At 40.1% G+C, this 22623-nt stretch overlaps 1 protein-coding gene and 1 non-coding gene across 7 annotated transcripts in view; both read right to left on the reverse strand.

Annotated features, from left to right (window-relative positions):
- The window catches only part of LOC145509795 (uncharacterized), a 1222357-nt gene that overhangs the window by 884170 nt on the left and 315564 nt on the right, over window positions 1–22623 (reverse strand). For 2 of the 6 annotated variants that reach the window (XR_014056433.1, XR_014056441.1), the window contains exons 14-15: window positions 21861–21943; window positions 19456–20383 (exon numbers count right to left, since the gene is read on the reverse strand). The exons of 2 other annotated variants lie outside the window; for them this stretch is intronic. The gene's annotated coding sequence lies outside the window, so the exon portion shown is untranslated. Of the gene's footprint in view, window positions 1–19455; window positions 20384–21860; window positions 21944–22623 lie in introns of those variants that run through there. 2 more of the 6 variants (XR_014056463.1, XR_014056461.1) reach the window with 1 other exon arrangement.
- On the reverse strand, window positions 8227–8349 carry LOC145511849 (U6atac minor spliceosomal RNA). The gene has a single exon (XR_014058221.1). It is a non-coding gene; the product is annotated as a U6atac minor spliceosomal RNA (small nuclear RNA).

A 22623-nucleotide genomic window follows, 5' to 3' on the forward strand; every position in this document is an offset into this window, starting at 1 on the left:
TTCTTTAGAGTCCAAGTCTCACATCCATATATGACTACTGGAAAAACCATAAGCTTTGACTAGACAGACATTTGTGGGCAAAGTAATGTCTCGGCTTTTTAATATGCTGTCTAGGCTGGTCACAGCTATTCTTCCAAGGAGCACGTGTCTTTTAATTTGATGTTGCAGTCACAAACTGCAGTGATTTTGGAGCCTAAAAATATAAAGTCTGCCACTGTTTCCACTGTTGCTCTATCTATTTGCCACGAAGGGACAGAAGCAGATACCATGATTTTAGTTTTTTGAATGTTGAGTTTTAAGCCAGCTTTTTCACTCTCCTCTTTCACTTGCATCAAGAGGCTCTCTTGTTCTTCTTCACTTTCTGCAATAAGAGTGGTATCATCTGCATATCTGAGGTTATTGATATTTCTCCCAGCAATCTTGATTCCAGCTTGTGTTTCATCCAGCCTGGCATTTCGCATGATATACTCTGCATATAAGTTAAATAAGCAGGGTGACAATATATAGCCTTGACATACTCCTTTCCCGATTTGAAACCAGTCTGTTGTTCCATGTCCAGTTCTAACTGTTGCTTCCTGACCTGCATACAGGTTTCTCAAGAGACAGGTCAGGGGGTCTGGTATTCCCATCTCTTGAAGAATTTTCCACAGTTTGTGGTGATCCACACAGTCAAAGGCTTTGGCATAGCCAATGAAGCAGATGTTTTTCTGGTATTCTCTTGCTTTTTTTGATGATCCAACACATGTTGGCAATTTGATCTCTGGTTCCTCTGCCTTTTTCAAATCCAGCTTGAACATCTGGAAGCTCATGGTTCATGTACTGTTGAAGACTGGCTTGGAGGATTTTGAGCATAACTTTGCTAGCATGTGAGATAAATGCAATTGTGTAGTAGTTTGAACATTCTTTGGCATTGCCTTTCTTTGGGACTGGAATGAAAACTGACCTTTTCCAGTCCTGTGGCCACTGCTGAGTTTTCCAAATGTGCTGGCACATTGAGTGAAGCACTTTAACAGCATCATCTTTTAAGATTAAGCTCTATAGTACCTGTGAGTTTGAAATGACTTCTTTTTAATGAATTTTTCAATTACCATTTTAATTACAATTACTTTGAGGATGTATATTCAATTATATTAAAGGCATTTTGGTCATTTAAAGAACTAATCTAATGTTCTCACTGGAGACCAAATGCAGTAAATATAGTAAACAATACAGTAAAATCATAAGAAACATTGTATAATATCCAACTCGACACGCATTCCTAGAACAAACCTTTGGTAATGGATGTATGGTATTAACATACCAGCATTCCTTTCTTTCAGGGGCTACCTCGTCCCCATTCCATGTTATTTTAACTGTTGCCAGTAGAGAAGAACACAGAGACAAAGCCTAGGAAACAATTAAGTGGGCCTTTGTGTGGATCACAATAAACTGGAAAATTCTGAAAGAGATGGGAATACCAGACCCCCTGACCTACCTCCTGAGAAACCTGTATGCAGGTCAAGAAGCAACAGTTAGAACTGGACATGGAACAAAAGACTGGTTTCAAATAAGAAAAGGAGTACATCAAGGCTATATATTGTCGCCCTGCTTATTTAACTTATATGCAGAGCACATCATGAGAAACACTGGGCTGCATGAAGCACAAGCTGGAATCAAGATTGCTGGGAGAAATATCAATAACCTCAGATATGCAGATGACACCACCCTTATGGCAGAAAGCAAAGAAGAACTAAAGAGCCTCTTGATGAAGGTAAAACAGGAGAGTGAAAAAGTTGGCTTAAAGCTCAACATTCAGAAAACAAAGATTATGGCATCCGGTCCCATCACTTCAGGGCAAATAGGTAGAGTAACAGTGGCAAACTTTTGTGGGGGGGGAGGCTCCAAAATCACTGCAGATGGTGATGGCAGCCATGAAATTAAAAGACATTTACTCCTTGGAAGAAAAGTTATGATCAACTTAGACAGCATATTAAAAAGCAGAGGCATTACTTTGCCAACAAAGGTCTGTCTAGTCAAGGCTATGGTTTTTCCAGTAGTCATGTATGGATGTGAGACTTGGACTCTAAAGAAAGCTCAGCACCGCAGAATTGATGCTTTTGAACTGTGGTGTTGGAGAAGACTCTTGAGAGTCCCTTGGACAGCAAAGAGATCCAACCAGTCCATCCTAAAAGATCAGTCCTGAATATTCATTGGAGAGACTGATGTTGAAGCTGAAACTCCAGTACTTTGGCCACCTGATGCAAAGAGCTGACTCATTGGAAAAGACCCTGATGCTGGGAAAAATTGAAGGTGGGAGAAGGGGATGACAGAGGATGAGATGGTTGGATGTCATCACCGACTCAATGGGCATGAGTTTAAGTAAACTCTGGGAGTTTTTGATAAACAGGGAAGTCTAGCATGCTGCGGTCCAGGGGGTCACAAAGAGTTGGACACAACTGAGCGACTAAACTGAACTGATATGAAACAGAGGTAAGCATGCAGCACTAAGGTCCGAGTTCTCTCCTGGGTTAGCTGCAAAAGGGCTGGAAGAAAGATGGCCTTATGCAACTGGCATCATTGAGTTTGGAAAATGTCAATATCAAGTTGTTTTCAGCCATCTTCCCTCTCCCACAACAGAAGGTGTCATCAACTGTTAATAGATAACTGTGCCACATCAAAATTTAAGTCTTATTTAAGTAAGGTGTGCTGTGCTCAGTCGGTCAGTCATACCCACCTCTTTACAACCCCATGGACTGTAATCCGCCAGGCTCCTCTGTCCATGGGATTCTCCAGGCAAGAATACTGGAGTGGGTTGTCATGCCCTCCTCCAGGGGATCTTCCAAACCCAGGGATCAAACCCAGGTCTCTCTCATTGCAGGCAGATTCTTCACTGTCTAAGCCACCAGGGAAGCCCCCTTTTCCTTATGGCAATTCAAATTGGACTGCATGAAACGAAAAGTGGTTAGGAACCTTTCAGTGATGGGAGCTGGGATAAAGATTTTCATAGAGAACACGTAGTAGCAAAGCAAGGAACTTAACTGACTGTCTATCACTTAGGCAGTTGCCTTGCCTGGGAAAGCCTAGTTGGCTGTTTGTGGTTAGTTGTTCTTAAGCTTCATTCTCCCAGACTTGAGTGCACCCACTTTGACTTACATAGGTTACCAAGGCATTAGAACCACCTAAGGCTAATAGCGTCCCTGTTGAATTACTTTAATGTAACACACAGGGAGAAGAACTGAAAAACAAAAGGACACATTGTTCCAGCCCATGAATACTTTTATGTCTAAAGCCACATACAAGCCTGTGCTGATCCCATAAACCAATATTAAGTCTAGAAGGATTTCAGTAGACTTCTTCAATTCTATCTGAAATTTTTCTATTTAGAGTTGTTTTATCAACATTCATGAGTAAGAATAATCTGTTTTACGTAGAAGCGGTAGGTGGGTATTGCTTTTGTCAAGGTAGATTTCCTGGTGGAGTAGGGTGGGGAGGGAACCAGTAAAACAAAACCAGAATAGCAGAAATAATAAAGGGATTATTTGTTGCTTAAAGATTTAAAAGAATTCCTCTGTGAAAGCAAACAGTTCAAATCTTTTCAAGGCTTTTTTTAAAATAGTCTCATCATTTTCAGGATTATTCATCTAGTCAGTTTAAACTTTCTAGGAAAATACAAATAAAACTAAGAAAAAGTTTTTAATCTAAGTTTTATATAAAGTCCCCTATTTTCGTATAGATTCTTGATATCTTCTCTAATTGTAGGTGTTTCACATTTCTCTTTCCTAATTAGGTACTTGGGCATTCTTTTCCTTGATTAGATGAGCTAATGACTTAATGATACTAAGATCCAATTGTTTCATTATAAAAATGATTACGTACAATACTATTTTTCTTCTAATTTAGCCTAAGCTTAATTTGTTCTTAATCACTTTCTTTGACCTGCATGGTTAATTCTTTGATTGATATTTAATTTCCTCTCCTGAGAATCATCTTGACAACTTAGAGCCTCCACCCCCATAAAACCCATATTCCACCCATATTCCACTAGCTCCTTTCTAAGTTTTTCTTTAGAAAGTTGATCCTTTCAGCTGGCATAGTTAATGTTCTCCCCACTATTTTTTTCCTGTGGTTAGTCAGGAAGAACATTTCTTAATTCTTTCAGAAAATCATTCAGCCAGGCACCAACCTTAACAGAAACACAGATGGATCAAATAGGCCACCTTGGATTCAAACCCTGCACAATCCGGAAAATAGCTCCAAGAAATATACAAATAATTCTGTCAAAGTAGAAGCCAATTTGGGACTTGGGAAAGAAAGCTAAGACCCTTGCTAAAATATCTTACATCACTTCACTTTGAGTACTGGGTTTAATCCTACAAGTTTATTGAATTAAATGTCCATTAATCTGTCTTTAATACTGAAATAGCCAAAATGCCTAAATCTGTTAGTGGAAAAAATTACACCAATACATCGTACAGAAAACCAAGGATCTGTTCAAGGGAAAATTGTTTTTTTAAGAATTAAATATCAAGCATTCGACCATTTCTAAAAGGCATTACAAAATCAAAACAAAACAAAACAAAAAAAAAAACCTTAAATAGTTCTAGCTTCTATGAGAGAGTATTTATAATAGCTATGGTTTTCCCAATAAAATTCTGCAGGAGACAGGTCTCTAATGTAAATGTATGGCTCCCTGCAAGTTCCAAGGGAAAAAACAAAATGCTTCAAGGTTTTGTACTATTGTCTGTACCCTGATATAATTATCAAAACCAGAAGAGTTTTCAGTCAGTTGAGTTGGGATTGCTAAACCACAGAGTTTTGTAATATATTCAGATGATTTCCAAAGAAGCATTTCCAGGATATTGTGTCATTAATGTAAGAGGTAAAGTGTCCCCAGAAGGCCTCTGACAAGACAGATCATGACTTCTTCCAGAGAGCCATTCTAGTCTAATCTGCTGGTGATCCTGAGATTGTGTGCTTGCGCCTAAGGATGTGCAGCCCGAGAGAAGGGCCATGACTGAACTGGATTTCTTTTGTCATGACACCAGGAGGAGTTCATCTGTTCTTGCTTTCTGTTTTGGATAAAGGAGAGGAAATTATTCGGCTCTGGACAAACTCTACCCACTCCTAATCTTCTCTGTGATTACAGCTGAACAAAAAATATTCACCCTCCCTGTCACAGAACGAGACTGTTGTCTCCTGTTCCCGGGTATTCAACAGCTGCTGTCTGCTGTGCCAGGGGAGAGGGCTGCCATTCAGAGATTAATTGAAGTAATTTCCCTAGAAACAGGAGAACTTGTGTGGCTAAGTCGGACTGCAAGAGCCAGACGAACTTGGTAAAATCATACCCAGACTTCATTTACTTACAATAGAATCTGAGAAATCTTCCAACCCAGGGTGAATCTTGGTAATGTTTTCAAGGAGCATTTTCCATAGTATATTTGATTTGAGGTTACTATTCCCATTTTAGATATAAGAAATCATAACTCCAAAAATAAATAAATGACTCAAAGTCACTGTTAGTTTCAAGACCAGTAGCAGGCCTGCAAGTATCAAGGCACATGCTTTTTCAATAGTATCTAAATGACAGAGCTATACAGATGAGGAGCAACTAGAAAAGAAACCAACCAGTACAATCTTTGCTGAATTAGCTCAAAGTACACAGGTCTTATGTTCCTTTCCTTTCCTCTCCATCCTTCAATTCCAAACATCTTTCTCCCAGCTCCAGGTTCTTCTGTACAAAAGGACATCATTACAAAACGCTTTCTTTTTCTAGCTTCTTATTTAAATAGGAGTCTATTTGAAGAAGAACAAATGTTAGCATTTACTGAATGCTTAGTACGTTAGGCACTGTTGTAATCACTTTGTATTTACCATCTACTAGGCTGGCCAAAAAGTTCGTTCAGGTTTTTCCATAAGATGGAAAACCCAAATGAACTTTTTGGTTTTTAGAAAAACCCAAATGAACTTTTTGTCCAATCCAATATTTTAATTTCCCCAACAGCCCTAAGTGACACAGTAACCCCCATGTGAAAGGATAGGGAATCAAGGCAGAAAGGCTGCCTTGAAAAGCTCACAAAGATGGGAGGTGCTAATGCTGAGATTTGAACTTCGATGAGATTTGGACTCAGATTCAATGGTGGTTCCATGTAGTTTTTTCCACTTTGGGGTTTATGGGGGGGTACATTTAGGAATAAAAGAAGGACAGGAAGGGAGGGAGAGATTAGAGAGAGTTAAAGAAGGACAAAGTCAAGTGCAAACCAGAGGAGTAACACTACCTAATCCAAAAATTTATAAGAGATTGTTGGAGAGTTTGGAAGATTAGATTTATAAAGCTAGTTTTTTTGTTGTTGTTGTTTCTTCAACACAATTTTTTTTTTATTTCTCTGTGTTTCTCTGGTGTTCAAATATTGGAACCAGGACTCAGAGTCTATCAAAAATACAATCAACTAGCCATTATCCAAAAGGTAGTAGGGGCTTGTCAAAACCTCCTTTTAAAAAGAACAAGTTTTGCCTCAAATATGGAGTTAGTTTGTATAAGTGATAAGAAGAATTAATTACCACCATCTACCTAAAAAAAAAGCAAAAAAAAAAAAAAAACCAAGAAACCAGAAGCAATGGAAAAACTGTGTTTTGAAAACTTGGCAGCTGAAACCATAAAGATACATTCTTCCTTGCTTCGGAGAAGGCAACCTCCTTATTCAACGTAATTATTTGTACTTAGATTCATGAAATAGCCATCAGTCTCACTTGACCTGTTTCGGAAGTAAAGGGCAAGGCCAGAGAGATGCTGACAGCACAATGGTCTTGTCCAGCAGCAGCCAGGACTGAGAATGCAAGCGATTATGAAAATCAGCATGAATACTAAAAGTTAAGGGGCAAGAGGTCCTAGACCAAAGTGGTTAATATGATGGGAGAATCAAGCAGCTACTTGGTCACGTAAGTGTAACCTAGATGCCAGCTCGTTTTCTGACCAGAAGGTTTCTGCAATCCCCCTGACTTCCCTGCCCTTCTCAATTCTAGCTTCAAAACTCTACTCTATAGATATTTACATCAATACTCCTCTCTTTAAACTTGTGGCTTCTTTCACCCCTCCCCTCCACTTTGCATCAGATATAGACAACTTAGTTCTCACACACATCAACATACACAGATGCAAAAAGCATTTCTATGTAGTACACATTACTAAAGACTTGGGCAAACAGGGTGGATTTATTTCCTAGCAACTAAAATAAAATATACAAGTTCTCCAGCCACCTCACCATGTTGTCCAGTCATCTACTTTCCCCTTATTCCCAGTCCCTTCACCAAAACTCTCCCCCTGCACCCCATCCTGCCAAATCCCTGCTTACCTTGCATGAACAGCAGAGTAGCAATCATACTGTCTGCAATTTACATGCCAAGGGACTTAAAGTTATTTTTGAATTTGTATTTTCTAAACACAGACAGACCCCCACCTAGTGTTGGGACCACCCTTATTATCTTCACCATCAGTTTTACTTATCCAGGGTCAGGAAGATCCCCTGGAGTAGGAAATGGCAACCCACTCCAGTATTCTTACCCGGACAATTCTATGGGCAGAGGAGCCTGGTGGGCTCCAGTCCATGGGGTTGCAAAGAGTTGGACACAACTGAGCACACGTGCACACAAGGTCAAGCTGTCTCCTGATTTTTCCTCCCATTGGCTGAATCCTCTTCTTTCTGGCCCCCAAATGTCAGAAGGACACCAGGGTTCAGTATTTTGACTTCATTTTCTATTTATACTCTATTCCAATGTTTCTTATGAAGTCTCAGGACTGCAAATGACAAATATAATATTTGGGAGTCAATAGGTCATCTCCAGATTTCATCTCTTCATGACCACTGATTTCTATACCCAATGATGTCCCCCTGCATCTCTCCTGGATGTCGACTGTATTCTTTTTTAACTGGAATATAATTGCTCCATAATGTTGTGTTAGTTTCTGCTGTAAAAATCAACCATATGTATACATATATCCCCTCCCTTTGGAGCCTCCTTCCTACTCCCCTAACCCACCCCTCTAAGTCATCACAGAGCACCAAGCTGAGCTCTCTGTGCTATATAGCAGCTTCTGCTAGCTATCCTTTGTACACATGGTTACAATGTGTACAATGTATATCAGTGCTACTCTCTCAGTTTGTCCCACTCTCTCCTTCCCCTGCTGTGTCCACAGTCCATTCTCTATGTCTGCATCTCTATTCCTGTCCTGCAAATTGGCTTATCAGTCCCAAAAACAGTAGTTAGATGCTACCAAGTAGCTGGAAATGCCTTAAACATATGTGTGTTGTCAGGCCAAGGGCCTCGTGCATCTCTGTCAAGGGAGTACTAACCTTTTCTCCTTTCATATAATACCAAAATAGTATTCTGGATTATATTTCCCCAACCTAATTTTGGGCTTCCCTGGAGGCTCGGTGTTTACCATCTGTTATTGCAGGAGCTGCAAGAGATGTGGGTTCCATCCCTGAGTGGGGAAGATCCCCTGGAGGAGGAAATGGTAATAAACTTCAGTATTCTTGCCTGGGAAATATCATGCAGAGAGGAGCCTGGCAGGCTACAGTCCATGGGGTCGCAAGGGTTGGACGCAGCTTAGTGACTAAACAACAACAACCTTAATTCTACCCCAAGGTCATCCATCCCAGTAAATAGAACCATCATGCATTCAGTGGATCAGACGAAAGCATAAAAGTCCTATTTAACTGCTCTTTTCTTCCTAAATTTGATCCTATCTGCCAGAAAAATCCAGTGGATTCTGCTGTCAAAACTGTCAATCTGATCACTTATCCCTAACTCCACCACTAAATTAATCATCATTATCACTGACCTGCATATTTTAATAGCTTCCTAACTGCTCTCTTTCCTCCATACAGTTTTTCCCCCTCTGTACAGTTTAATCTCTACACAGAAGCAGAGTGATTCTTTCAAAATATAAGTGAACATGTGCCACTTTTCCTCAAAACCCTACAACAGCATCCTTCTGTGCGTGTGTGTGCGCTCAGTCGCTTCAGTCATGTCTGACTATTGGAGACCCCATGGACCGTAGCCCGCGAGTCTCCTCCATCTATGAAATTCTCCAGGCAAGAATACTGGAGTGGGTGGCCATTCCCTTCTCCAGGGGATCTTCCTGACCCAAGGAAGGAACCTAGGTCTCCTGTGTCTCCTGCATTGGCAGGTGGATTCTGTGCCACTGAGCCACCAGGGAAGCCTGACATCCCTCTACACAGAGTGAAATCCCAAGTCCTTGCTGTCTCTCATGCCCTACTTTCTGTGTACTCCCCTGACTTTGAAGATCATTCTCCAGCGTTTCTCTTATTTCTGCATGTCTTTGCATGTAAGGCACAAACTGCACTTTGTTCCAGACTATAGTTAAGGTGCTTGTATAGCAAAGAGCCTTAAAAGTTAGAGTGCCTCCCTGTGGAGCCAAGGGTAGGCATACTTACTTCCTGTTGTAAAAGATTTGGGTTCCATGAACTCAAGGTTCTTCACCTATAACACAACCCATTGAATGAGCATCATTCAATGCTTTTTTCGTGTTACTATATATAAATAGCACCAAAAAATGTCGCTGTCCTGGCTAATGGTAACTGTCCTTTGTCTCTGCTTCAGGAGTATTATATCTTCAACTAGCATCCACCCAATTGTGGCAGACTAACTTAATACCTTGTAAAGAAAATGTGACTCCTTAATTTTAAGTCCATAACCTAACCACCCAGCCCATAACCTAGCCACTCTACTCAAAGGCTTAAATTAAAGTGAGTAATAAAGGTGGACATACTACTATCAACTCGCCAGGGGTAAAAAGAGAATACAATAAATACTTGTATGCCAGTAAGTTGAACCTATATAAAACAGACAAATTCCTAGAAACATACCAATTGCTAAAGCTGATTCAAGAAGAGAGGAAATCTGAATACACCCAAGCAAGTAGAGGGACTGAGTCAAATCACAAACTTCCAACAAGAACAACAAAAATGTCAGACTCTTAAAGGAAATTTCAGTGTAAATCTTCAAAGCTGAAGTAGGCAAGATTCTTAAACATGACACCTAAAGCAAAGGGAACCAGTGGATTAAAAAAAAAAAAAAAAACAGACATCAAAATTAAAATTTTTAAACAAAGAACATTATCAAAAAAAGTATTATTTACAAACGGTATTTGACTGAAGTCTAGAATTCATGGGCAAAGGATTTGAATAAAATACATAATAGTCAATAAGCGTGTGAAAAATACTCAGAATCATTAGGCATTGGGGAGATTTAAAAAAAAAGCAACACTGAGATACCACTCCATATACCCACTAGATGACCATAATTTTTAAAAGTTGCAAAATAAAACTTGTTGAAAGGATACATTGAAATTGTAATCTTAATGTAGGCAAAAATGTGTACTAGAACAGACACTTGAAAACAATTTCACATTTCTTCAAAAAATTAAACATAAAGTTATAATCCCAGCAGTGTTATTCCCATGCATATACCTATATACCCAACAGATTTAAAAACACAATGAGGTATCCCCTGATACCCATCAGAACGGCCATCATCAAGAAGTCTACAAACAATCAATACTGGAGAGGGTGTGGAGAAAAGGGAATTCTCCTATACTGTTGGTGGGAATATAAATTGGTGCAACCACTATGGAAAACACTATGGAGGTTTCTTAAAACACTAAAAATAGAGCTACCCTATGATCCTGCAATTCCACTCTTGGCCATATACCTGGACCGAAGTCATAATTCAAAAAGATACACGCACTTCTAAGTTCATATCAGCACTATTTACCCTAGCCAAGACCTGGAAAAGACCTAAATGTCTATCAACAGAGGAATGGATAAAGAAGATGTGGTACATATACACAATGGAATACTATTCAGCCATAAAAGAACAAAATAACGATATTTGCAGCAACATGGATGGACCTAGAGATTATCATATTAAGTCAACTAGAGAAAGACAAATATCATATGATATCGCTTACATGTAGAATCTAAAAAGATACAGATGAACTTGGTTACAAATCAGAAGTGGACTCACAGACATTAAGAAAACAAACTTATGGTTACCAAAGGGGAAACACTGGGCTGGGGTGGGATAACTTAAAAAGGTTGGTATTAACATACAAACACTACTATATATAAAATAGTTAACCAGCAGGAACCTACCTTATAGCGCCTTCTATTACCTACCTTATAGAACTCTACTCAATATTTTGTAATAATCTATCTGGGAAAAGAATCTGAGAAAAAATGGATATATGATAACTGACTCACTTTTCTGTTCACCTGAAACTAACCACAACATTGTAAATCAACTATATCACAAAAAATAAAAATTCAATTAAAAAATAGATATTCATACAAGAAAGTATATATGAATGTTCATAGTAGCATTATTGATAATACTCAAACATTGGAAATAGTCTATTATAGAAAAATAGACAATATGTTGTACCTTTAGTGGAACGCTATACAGACATAAAGAGGAATTAAGTAATAACACATGTTACAACATGGAGGCACCCTAAAAGAACATTATGCTAAGTGACAGCAGATATAAAATCCATCTGTAGTATGATTTCACTAATATGGAGTGTCCAGTAGAATAAGCAAATCCGAAGAGATTAGCAGTTGAGAGGAGATGAGATCTGAGATTTCTTTTGAGAGTGATGAGATGTTCTAGAGTTAAAAAGTGATGTTTGTGCAATATTACAAATATAATACAAAGCCAGCTTATTTAATATTATAATTTATTGTATGTATTAAACAATTATTTATTTAAATAAAAACAAGATAAAATAAAACTGTCACTTTTTAAAAAGACTTTTATTATAAATTAAATAAAAATAATTATAAACATAAGGTTATATTTACCCACAGAACCTAGCACAGTGCCCAGCATCTAGTATGTACACAAATATAAATTGATAAATAAATCAAAGATATCAAATCCAAAGAAACAGATTAATTTAGATTGAACGGTACACATACTGAAGTTCTACAGGCCAAAAAAATCAGTCCTAGGAGACTCGATTAGACAGGAAGAATCCAGTGGTGCACCAGTAAATGTTTGACAGTCTGTCTTCTCTAAGGGGAGAGCCCATTTGTAAATACTGTCAGCTTGGTTGGTCTCAAGCTACCTACCATCACTGAACATGGTGATATGAGATTTGCACAACGTCGGCTTTTGTGGGCTAGGACAAGCCAACTCCAACACACCACGGGGAAAACTCCAAGTCAGGGAGTAGAGAGAGAAGCACTGGTGAGCAGTGTTTAGAGAGCTTATTTCCTGGGACTGAGGCACTTCACTGTCTGCCCAGTTATGAATTATAATGAAAAAATATTAGACTCCTGCATGTACTATTCTTGATTAAGATGCAAGCACTTCCTCACGAAGAGGGGGTGGGAGAAAAAAGAACAGCCACTACCTTTGGTCATTGCATCCTTGATCCACATAGGCACCTGCTGGCTGACACCTACAGACACATCACAGACAGTCAATACAGATTAGAGCTCTGCTTTCAGAAACACAGACACTTGCAGGAACACTGTGGAAGCAACTCAGGTCTCAGGGCACAGGTGAAATTCTCTGTTGTGTTTTAAATTAATTTTATACTGACAGTCCTGAGCCAGAGGATTCGGCCTGCCTGTTCCACACCAGCCTGTTCATGGCTCCAAGTGGTTAGGCTTCCAGATGACCATCTGAACTGACTTGGAGAAAGCAGTCTAAAGGCCCATATAATATCTTCTGAATGTGTTAAATTTATCAGAATGTGTTAGTTTTAAAGCCTTCCCTGGTGGCTCAGTCTCATAAAGGTCACCAGAATCTATCAAACCTGAGCAGGGAACTCTTTGGCTCAGGGCAGAAGGGTAACCAATGTATCCCACACTTACTGAATGAATCAGTGATTTGTGGTGGATTGGTCTGGACAGTAGAAGCACAGTTCTAAGCACAGTATATGACATGTAACTCGTAAAGTGATTACGATATCAATAATAAAAGCCTTCAGAGCCTCCAACACACACACACACACACACACACACACACACACACACACCCTTGCTTAAGCATATTTATCATGAATTCAGCCTACTGGTGAGCATCAAGATAAAAGTTCCTAATACAGCCCCCCACCAAAAAACCCCACTGTACAGGATACAAGCATCTTTTCCCCATATGCATCTCACCACCTCCTCCACCTCCACACACAAGGAAAGGTGGAAACCAAAACGAAGCTTTTCATAAATAATTCACATTTTTAGAAGACCTCAAGCACTGCAGCAAAACTCTCTCCTCTAGTCATTAATGGACTAAATAAACTTGACAACAGGATAAGAAGGTAAGGACAATGACAAGCCAGAAGACGTGTTAATTAATGGCATGACTTTCTAAGGAAGTATTGCTTTTCTGCATCAGCATCTTAAATAATTGAGCAACCTCTGGAGGCAGTCTTTGGAGCCTCTTTTTTAACAGCAACAACGTTTAAAACAATTAGAATGAGCAGCTCTAGTCAGTGGAATGGTGTGAATATAGACTTTGAAGCCACAAATTAATAGTGTTTCAACCCCAGAGCTGCAACTAAGTGGATGGAATTTCCTGACCCAACTGTGAAGAAAGACAAATCCTACTTATAATCTATAAGTATTCAGAACCACAGTGTAGCAGAAAAGCAGGGGCTTAACTTCAGCCAGCATGTGCCAATTTATGCTCCCACCAAAAAAAAAAAAAAATCAGTATTCCTCAAAGATGACTTGGGTTAAAAAAAAAAGTTTGGAAAATACTCCATGCTGAATTTTCTTTTTAGAGACGGAGGGTATTAAGTCTGAGAGCTGTACAGAATTAAGAGTCTAACTCTGTTTATTCTATCATTAACCAAACTCATTTTTATAAGCATATGGTTATATCTGAAGGTAGACTAGCACTTCTCGGAACACAGTTTGAAAAACTGTGATGTAAGACTTTGAGGCATTCACTGTAGCAGGTTTTTCTAACCCATCCAAAATGTGCTTTAAATGTTGCTTCTCCACATTTATGCCCAAGGGAATCCAGTAAACTACTCAACCAATGAGTGATCCCAATTCTCCAAAAAGGCTCATAGGAAATAAAATGGCCACAAGGACAAATTTTAGTTATGCTCGTGTGTACCACAGGGGCAGTGACCTCAGAAATGGCCCATCATAAAAGGAAGAACCAGTGTAGTAACGTATAATATTAACTGCTGTCATGGACTGGAATCAAACTTGCCAAACTTAAACTGCATTTTCATTTTTATTATATAGTATGATGTATATTTATGTATGTATATACACATAGGCACAGAAACATCTTTTTAATTGACCAATAGTAATCATTTCCTAAGAACTGGGCCACCCAAAAGCATACCCTTCTAGTTAATTAAACAAAAACTTATTAGTTGCACCTAAGGGATGCTAAACAGTATTAACATGATGTGGGGTGCTTAACAGTACTAAGATAATGTGTAACAGGGAGATTTTTAAATTATAACTCCTACCAAAAGTTAAGCTCCTTGAAGAATACACATTTTTTTTCTTTTACCTTTGTGAGTTAAAACGAACACATGAGGATGAAGAGGTCACAGACAGGAGAGGACATCAGGTAAGAAGAGAGGTTTTGAGATCAGATAAGTAGCAAAAGCTATTCTTGGAGTTTAACCAACAAAGTAAGCAACCACCACTTTACACGAGTAAAGCTCTGGCAAAGGCTGTACTCAAACAAATGCAAAAAATAAAGCAATTCGCGTTTCTCCAAGTGTGGTCCATGAACCACATGCATTTAAACGATCTAGGCATATCTGTTAAAAACACAGCTATTTGGACCCCCTCCCAGACTTATTAAATCTGCATCTCTGCAGGTGGGGCCAGGAAGCTGAAATTGTCTTCTTTTTAAAAAATCAAGATCTCTAGATAATTCCAAGGAACATCATCACTTGAGACTCACCAAACTACCAGGGAGGCAGTAATAAAAATCTACATAATCTTATGGAGCAGCATAGAGCAACAATGACCTCAGGCACAGAAATGGAACCCAAAGCTCAGACAAGAAGGAAAGAGGTACAGATTATATACAGGACAGCAACAACTATGTTTTTTGCCACCTTAAGATATCTGAAGGCTTTTCATCAGGAAAATCTGAAGTTGATCAATATCCATCACTACACATGTGGGGGTGTTTATACATGTATACATGGAATGTTAATTAAATGTGTACTATGCTAATATTATAAAGAAAGAAAAAAATAAAGCTGAGCGTCAAAGAATTGATGCTTTTGAACTGTGGTGTTGGCGAAGACTCTTGAGAGTCCCTTGGACTCCAAGGAGATCAAACCAGTCAATCCTGAAGGAAATCAGTCCTGAATATTCACTGGAAGGACTGATGCTGAAGCTCCAATTCTTTGGCCACCTGATGTGAACTACTGACTCCTTAGAAAAGACCCTGATGCTGGGAAAGATTGAAGGCAGGAGGAGAAGGGGACAACAGAGGATGAGATGATTGGATGGCATCTCTGACTCAATGGACATGAGTTTGAGCAAGCTCCAGGAGTTGGTGATGGACGGGGAGGTCTGGTGTGCTGCAGTCCAAGGGGTTGTAAAGAGTCAGACACAACTGAGCGACTAAACTGAACTGTGTGATGTAGATGCCCGGACTGAGGCCCAAATGAGAATTAAGAACTCTCTTTACCTCCTAGAATGGGCTTGCTGTGCAAAGGATTGGGGCAAACATCAGCAGTGTCGCCTGGTACAAGCTGGAACTCAAAGAAAAGGGGTCAGAAGGGGCATAGGTCTCCCTGCAGAGAGGGGGACCCGGACTAGTAGGCCTGGGCTCACACGGGGCCAAACTAGAGGAATGCTCTCTCTTCCCCTAAGACAAATTTGAGAGCAGCCTTGCAAGTGGCAGTTAGTCAGCCTGGGCTGGACACCTGCATTGCAGGGAAGGCCAGGTGCTGGCATTTGGTGTGAAGCTGAGTTTAGCTGCACCCCTTTCTTGCACAGAGGAGAAGCTACCTGTCCAATGGAAAGTCAAGTTGAGGTGTAGGACTCCCTCTCTGGGATGAGCCTCTGTTCCCAGCTAACCCATGACTTGACATGCAAAAAGGTGACCATGTCCACTCCATTGGTCACTCTCTCCAAAGGCAGAGTCCAGTAAACTCACAGAATGCCGACTAAGCAAGAAAGAATCCTATCGCAAGGTTAGAGACCTGTTCAGAAGCATACACACCTGGGCTCACACCTGCAACTCCTTTCATGATTTATCTTTATAATATGTAATAACTCATCTTTCCCAGGGCTTCCCTGATAGCTCAGCTGGTAAAGAATCCACCTGCAATGCAGAAGACTCTGGTTCGATTCCTGGGTGTGGAAGATCCACTGGAGAAAGGATAAACAACCCAAACCAGTATTCTTGGGCTTCCCTGGTGGCTCAGCTGATAAAGAATCCGCCTGCAATGTGGGTGACTCTGGGTTCAATCCCTGGGTTGGGAAGATCCCCTGGAGAAAGGAACAGCTACCCACTCCAGTATTCCGGCCTGGAGAATTCCATGAACTAGAGTCCACGGGGTCACAAAGAGTCAGCCACAACTCAGCGACTTTATCTTTCCAAAATTCGCCGCTCTTTTCTTGGGTTTTCAGTAAGTTAGGTTGCCTGCAAGGGCTAGACTTGGTTGTACAAGTTTAAGATGTGGTGACAGCATTCCATCAACAGGAAAAAGAATGACCCCAAGGTCAGAAGACCAAAATGAGTCTTGTAGGCTACACTTCACTGCACCTACCCTCAAGGCTGCAGGCAAATGACTGTGCCAGCTCCTATCACTCAGTTTTCTCATCTGGAAATGGGGAGGATGAGGTGTGTGATAAGCATTAATTAATGTGTGTGAAGCATTTTTGAGATCCACTGATGAAAGGGACATAGTGTTATTTTTCTCAGCATGGGCAAACACTTGGTACAAATCCAGCTAAATCATGCTGAGTTAATTACTTGTAAGACTTGAAACTGTTGCCTCAAATCTATGTTACACTTCCCAGCCCCAGGCAGATTAGCACCTGTTGTGTCTTACTGTGAATCACCAAGAGAAGCAAGCAGACATATTGGGTCAAAGGGTCTGAGTATAGTTCATGTAGACTCCTGTTTGCCAGAGAGAATTCTTCAAGTAGCAACAACAACAAAAAACATTTTTAACGTGTGATTCATTTGGAGTTATAAAGGCAACCTTCAGCAACCAATAGTAAGCCTACTAGTTCAAATAATGAGTGAAACTGAAGATGTCAAGCTACAAAAAAATACCTTATTTTCTTATTCCCTTTGGGGGATAAGTTAATAATTTCAAAATAGTATTATTAGGCTGTTAACTTAAAAACATTCCTTAGAAGTCCCAGACCAGCTAGCCATTTGATTCAACAAACACAACACCCCGAGTCAAGCCGACTTGTATTTCACTTTCTAAGAGAAACTAAAGTGACATATTGCAGCCTCTGAGTAAGCCTGTTTAAACATCATTTTGAGAGTCAGTGGACAAGCAATACTTGAATTCAAGCAGTGCAAAGAAACCTCAAAACAAAAAGAAAAACAAGTCAGGGTAGAGGAACTAGAAGGGTAGCAGTTACCCTTCAGAACTTAAAACAACTAGCAGTTAACCCTTCAGCTAAATTTGGTTGAAAGCACAATTCGAGATTAAAATATTCAACCAAAAACACTTACCAGCTCAAGAACTTCAGTTTTGTTTTACAGAAGGTGAGTGGGTAGCTCCTCAAGTCCTTTTACGGTCAGAGAAAGCTGGTTTTGACCTAAGATGGCGGGAGAGAATGCTAGCAGAGTAAAGGCCCAAGCGTTTTAGCAGAGGGCGAGGCATGGTTTTAAAGCCTGAAGATCTGGATTTGAAATCAGCATCACCTGAAACTTGTTAGAAGTGCAAATCAACAATCCTCACTGGAAACTCCGGGCCTGGCAATGCGTGCAATGACAAGCCCTCCAGGTGATTCTGGTCTGAAGATTTTTTTAAAAAAATTCTTATTTTAACCTGCTGAAGTTTGAGAATCAGTAGTTAATAATTTCAAAATAGTATCACCCTGAATGTGATAAGCCCTACAATTCAATTGGTATAAATCAGGAGAAAGTTAATAAAGTGAGAAATGTAAGTCAAGCGAGCTGTTACCCATGAGACTTGGCTACTTTTTTCCCCCAAGATTTATTTATTTTGCTTAGAGGAGTCTTAGTTGAGATGTTCGTTGCGTCACATGGGATCTGGGCAGCCCAGCTGACTCTCTAGTTGCGGTGGGCGGGGCTCCAGAGCTCAGGGATTCAGTGGTTGCGATGCTCCTGCTCAGTTCCCCTGCAGCATGTGGGATTTTAGTTCCCCAACCACGGATCAAATCTGCATTCCCTGTATTGCCAGGTGAATTCTTAACCACTGGACCATAAGGGAAGTCCTGAGACTTTGCTTTCTTGACTAGGAGTGTTTAGTGCTCAGAATCTGTAGCAAATAAAGGCAAGGTACTTATTTGCTACTGTAATCATTCTCCCATCAGCATGTAAAAATAAATAAAAAGCTGTAAGCAGTTCAGGCAGAGCCCTCCAGCTGGCCACCAGAATACACTCTCCCCACCTAGAGGGGTAGGATAGGGTGGTGGGGTGGGAGGAAGGCTTAAGAGGGAGGCAATACATGAATACTTGCAGCTGATTCCCATTGTGTACAGCAGAAGCTAATACAACGTTGTAAAGCAATTATACTCCAATTTAAAACAATAAATATAAAAAATGTCTTTTAAAATAAAAATGTTTATAATAATAATCCCCCCAAAAAATACACTCTCCCCTTTCTGGGCTCACAACTGCACTTCCCAGCCTCCCTTGCAATTAGGTGTGGCATGCAGCTGAACTTTCCCTAGGCATATTAGCAGAAGTGATGTGTGCCACTTTCAGACCAGACCCATTAACAACACCCAAGTGTGCTTTGCTCCACTCTTTCCGTATTTAGACAGACTTCAATGGCAACACTCAGGACCCCCTGGAAGACACACATTCAAGACGTCAGAGCAGCCAGCAGCCTTGATTTCTGAATCAAAGCATGGAGGAGAGCTTCCCTAGACATAAATTCCCAGCCTGAACCTTTGATGAGAAACAGATCAACTTTTCATTCTGTAAGTGACTGAATTTCAGAGACCTATTTCTTTTTAATCCTCAGTTTACCTACCGTAAATAATATATTGGTTCTAAGGCTCATGATCTATCTTCCCACAACTAATACTGTGCATGACCATGTTCTTAAAATTTACATGTATATTCTGGAAATTTGATACTTCTATAAATCTTTCCCTCTTAGAAAGAACTTACAAAGATACACACATACATACACATACACACTCATACACACACACACTAGTAGGAAGGATACAAATACTGCAGGCCTTACTTTCAATATATGTATATTGATACATTAAAAAAACAAGACATTCAGACTAATGCATGACTTTTATTTAACCATCATTGTATAAAAACATCCCTGCAAAGAACAGTGTGATATATCAGTAGCTTCTACATTTACCTTTTCAGAAAAGAGAAAGAAAAGCAACTATAATTATCATGCACAATTGATGTAACATTTACTCGTCTAATTTTAATGCTCCTCCAATTTAAAACATCAAACTTAAGTTTGTTCATCATAACTGTTTCTACATGTTGTTCTAACTCCTAAAAATAGGGCCTATTCCTCTTGACTGAATACATTCATGGTCTATTTGTTTTGAGGAAATTTAGTCTTGTTCTCACACAGGTCTGGGTGAGATTCAGTGAAGTCAGTATACCTATGACACCACATATTCAACTACTAAAGGGAAAATATATTATTGGCCCCTCCCGTCTGTGATGTAAACGTGTAAAATACCCGGCGACATGAGTTTTGGGTTCCTTGGAAAAGGAGAGCGTTAGGCAGAGGGGATTCTGTACACCTGACAAAGCAGATAACCCACTGGCCAGTCTCTCCTAACCAGAATGGCACCCACTTCACAAAGTTAACTGTTCTACAGTAACTAACATCACACCCTTCCACATATGTAGGGGGATTCTGGTGTCATCATGGTTCGGAGGTCAGACAAGCTTGGGCTTAAAATATCTTGGCCCACCACTTAGTAGCTTTGTGGCCCTGGAGGTTTCTTAACTTCTTGGGAGTCTCAACTTTCTTATTAATAAAACACACCCACTTTAAGTCCTTCAGGACCCCCACATCATGTGTAAGAAGTGAAATGTTCTCGATAACCTAACTCCAGTTCACCTTTCTAACACGTCACCTCTTCTGTCCCCTTCAGGCATCAGGCAGAGTCCTTGTCTGTTTCTCAATGTGAGCTCCTCTGCCAGCTGTCAGGCCTCCCCATCACCCCAAGACTTTCTGTATTTAAGGAATGAAAACATCACCTCCTCAGCAAGACACTTCCAAACGCCCCTGGGCACTCAGTTTCTATGCTTTTGTGATCTCATCAGGTGGACACACCTGGGCACACCTTCCTTTAAGGCTTATTATCCTCAACTACAATGATTTATAATTACTTTGTTTGTTTAGCTTTTTCACCACAAGAGTGTGAACTCCTGGAAGGCATTACCCTTACTCCACCACCTTAAAGCCTTTAACCAGGTGTTCATTCACTTCCTCATATCTTTGCTCAAATATTAGCTTCTTGCTGAGACCTCACCTGCACTCCCTGTTTAAATGTGCAACCTGGCCTTCCTCCTCCTTTGAGCCCTTGGCCAAGCCCCTTAACCTTTGTTTTTCCATTCTAACACCTTTTAGAACCCAACATAATTTACCTATTAGTTATTTTGTTTATTTATGAGGATTTGTCTATCTAAAATATAAATTTCATGAGAGTAGGTCTCTTTAACTATAACTTATTGACAAATTATAAGCACCTAGAATTATACCCAGCACATAATGGGGCATGCAGGAACAAGGTGGCTAGGTAAATGAGTGTATTTTTTGTATCTTAAAGGGCCTGGTGGTGGTGATAATTTAGTCACTAAGTCATGTCCAACTCTTGTAACCCCATGGACTCCTCTGAAAATGGGATTCCCCAGGCAAGGATACTGGAGTGGGTTGCCATCCCCTTCTCCAGGGAATCTTTGCAACCCAGGGATCGAACCTGAGTCTCCTGCATGGCAGGCAGATTCTTTACAGACCAAGCCATCAGGGAAGCCCCTTAAAGGGCCGAGAAGTTCAATAACCATCAATGCATTGAATGAATGTACAAAGGCCTATACCAAATTGTTTTCACACACAAGAAAGAAGGAATCAAATGAAATTGATCAGAAGAAGAACTAGGCCCTAAGCAGATTTTCTCTTTTCCTTCAGAGAGGTGTGGCTAAGAGCATGAACTCAGAGAGGGACGAGTTCTACTCCCAGCTGAGATGCTTTGGTTCTCTTTAGCCTCTCCTGATCCTTAGTCATTTCAGTGTTTGGTAATATTATCTACCTCTCGGGGCTGCAGTTCAGAGATTACACTCTACAAGCACTTAACCACAGATTGCTGCACATTGCAAGTACTTTGTAGATAGTAGCTGCTATTACGATTGTATGGTCAGTAATGAGATGCTCTCAATATGACACATGTGACTTCCAAAGACCTATCTTTGAGAACCAGAAGCCTGAGACTAGGTTGGCCACAGCCTCACACTCTGCTCCTCAAAGTGTTGACTCATATCTCTAGGGTAGCAGAGGAGGGTGGTCATACACATTTCTTTCACATTTGCTGTCCCTTTTCTTCTAACATACTACCTCCTAAACAAGGACAAAATGAAATTATGTGCCTTCCAAATAATCACCAAATCAAACTAACAGCCTCTAATTTTACTCAAGTAGTAATTGCACTCACCTCACACACTGGTAAAGTAATGCTCAAAATTCTCCAAGCCAGGCTTCAGCAATACGTGAACCATGAACTTCCAAATGTTCAAGCTAGATTTAGAAAAGGCAGAGGAAACAAAAATTGAATTGCCAGCATCCACTGGATCATCAAAAAAGCAAGAGAGTTACAGAAAGACATCTATTTCTGCTTTATTGACTATGCCAAAGCCTTTGACTGTGTGGATCACAATAAACTGTGGAAAATTCTGAAAGAGATGGGAATACCAGACCACCTGACCTGTCTCTTGAGAAATCTGTATGCAGGTCAGGAAGCAACAGTTAGAACTGGACATGGAACAAAAGACTGGTTCCAAATAGGAAAAGGAGTACGTCAAGGCTGTATATTGTCACCCTGCTTATTTAACTTATATGCAGAGTACATCATGAGAAACGCTGGGCTGGAAGAAACACAAGCTGGAATCAAGATTGCCGGGAGAAATATCAATAACCTCTGATATGTAGATGACACCACCCTTATGGCAGAAAGTGAAGAAGAACTAAAGAGCCTCTTGATGAAAGTGAAAGAGGAGAGTGAAAAAGTTGGCTTAAAGCTCAGCATTCAGAAAACTAAGATCATGGCATCTGGTCCCATCACTTCATGGGAAATAGAGTAACAGTGGAAACAGTGGCAGACTTTATTTTGGGGGGTGCCAAAATCACTGCTGATGGTGATTGCAGCCATGAAATTAAAAGACGCTTACTCCTTGGAAGGAAAGTTATAAACAACCTAG

The sequence above is a fragment of the Giraffa tippelskirchi genome, chromosome 6 (assembly GCF_054371585.1).
Source record: "Giraffa tippelskirchi isolate mGirTip1 chromosome 6, T2T-mGirTip1v1.2.pri, whole genome shotgun sequence".
Lineage (NCBI taxonomy): Eukaryota > Metazoa > Chordata > Mammalia > Artiodactyla > Giraffidae > Giraffa > Giraffa tippelskirchi.